Genomic DNA, 1,930 nt, shown 5'->3' on the forward strand with positions numbered 1-1,930 from the left:
TTATGAATCATTAAAAAAATTTCCAGTTTGCACATCATCAAAATAACACATGTCTATTTTTTTAAACACACTGTTAAGAAAATGAAAAGATGGGCCATATACTTGGAAAAACGTTTTCAAAATAAATATATGATAAAAGACTCTTAAGCAGAATATAAAGAACTCTCATAACTCAGTAATAAGAAAACAAATAACCCAGTTTAAAAAATGGAAAATGATTTGAACATATACTTTACCAAAAGAGATCTACAAGTGGCAAATAAATAGATGAAAAAATACTCAACATCACCAGGAATTAGGGAAATTCATATTAAAATCACAATGAAATACCACTACACACCTATGAGAATGGCTAAAAGAAATTTTTTTCTGTATAAGTACTGCGTGTTAAATGATGTGCCACTGAAGCTCCAGAAATTTCTTTCCTTAGTGAGATTATGAAGCACTGGTGAGGATGTGAGGGAACTTGAGACCAGCCTTTAGTCTTGTTGTTGATCCTTTGTAGGTAATGTGCTGTTTTTCTCTATCTGCTAGTATAATTTACTCTTAACGTTGATGTTCAATAATTTCCATATGATATGCATAGGAATGATTTTTCTTGAATTTATTTATTTTGAGGTTCACTGAGCTTCTTGAACCTGTGGAATGATATCTTTCAACAGTTTGGGGAAAATTCTTGGCCAATGTCCCTTTAAGTATTGCATCTGATACCAGCCCTGCTATCAGTCCCCCACATTAAACCCAGAATATATGAGGTTAAAACCAAAAGCACTCATCCTCTTTCCCTGTTTCTCTAAGTTACATTCACATGTAGATATTGGTTGTTTTACAAATTGTTAAAAGCCCAGGTGGCCTCAAGCTGGGCTTATACTGATGTTTTGGCTAATCACCAGTTCTTGAGGTTTGTTACAGGGAAACTGATATCAAGAAGCTAAAGCTTCTCAGACTTCAACTCCTTGGCTTCCTGGTGCTGGAATCCACCGTCCACCAAGGAGACAGAGACAGTTGAAGGACACTCACCTACAATTCCCTTATCCGCCATCCTCCTCCTGCAAGCAGCCTCACAAGGCCAAAGGCAGGCTGATGGGAAAGTGCTGACCAACAAGGCCACATGCTCCCCCTCCCTACAAGCAGCCACATTCCTCACAACCTTTAAAACCCTTGCCTCCCAACTTTCAGAGGGATGGGACAAATTTGAGAGCTCTCATCTCCCAGCTGACGTCACCCGAAATAAAAACATTTTCCTTGCCATAAGCCTGGCGTTCTAGTTTTATTTGGCTCCTCTTGTGTGGCAGGTAAAGAACTCGGGTATGTGTCCAGTAACACATCTACTCTTTTTCCTTCTCTCTTTTCTCCTTCCAGATTTCCAACTACGTGTGTGCCAGTTATCAATTTATTGCCTCCTAGCGCCATCTGTACCCTTTATCACCTTATCTGTGATAGTGGGTCAGGAATTATTAAGAATTTTTCCTTTATAGCAACTTGGAGTGGAGACATCTGGTGTATCTCCATGAAAATGACAATCTTGAACCCACTAGGTCACTCAGAGCCTCCTTTATAAGAGGGAATAATGAGCAGTCTGATGTCTGAGGAGAAAAGCCTTCCTCAGTGTCCAGTTGAAAACATATGATAACCTAACCTAGGGAAGATTCTTTGAAAAGCAATACTCATTCTCTCCAAGACCCTCTAAAACCAACCTCTATTGCTACTAGCACCATAAGGAGGTCAAATTTCAGTATGCTCAAAGGACCAAGTACATGCTATGACCTGGGAAGAAATAGCACACAAACAAAAATTAATACAAGCCTTTGCTAATACATTTTGGCAAAAACCTGGATAACATGTATGGGAATGGATTATAAGCATTCCTAAGGAGGGTAGAATATAACACTAGATTGGACTGAATTCATCTATACGGTTGTACCTGCTA

General features: G+C 38.8%; 1 non-coding gene across 1 annotated transcript; it reads left to right on the forward strand.

The window, feature by feature from the left end:
* The first annotated feature begins 567 nt into the window (after positions 1-567).
* On the forward strand, positions 568-647 carry LOC147916714 (small nucleolar RNA SNORD36). The gene has a single exon (XR_015552819.1). It is a non-coding gene; the product is annotated as a small nucleolar RNA SNORD36 (small nucleolar RNA).
* Positions 648-1,930: the final 1,283 nt, after the last annotated feature.

Source organism: Ceratotherium simum, chromosome 7 (assembly GCF_057802395.1).
Source record: "Ceratotherium simum simum isolate JZ-2026a chromosome 7, ASM5780239v1, whole genome shotgun sequence".
Classification (NCBI taxonomy): domain Eukaryota; kingdom Metazoa; phylum Chordata; class Mammalia; order Perissodactyla; family Rhinocerotidae; genus Ceratotherium; species Ceratotherium simum.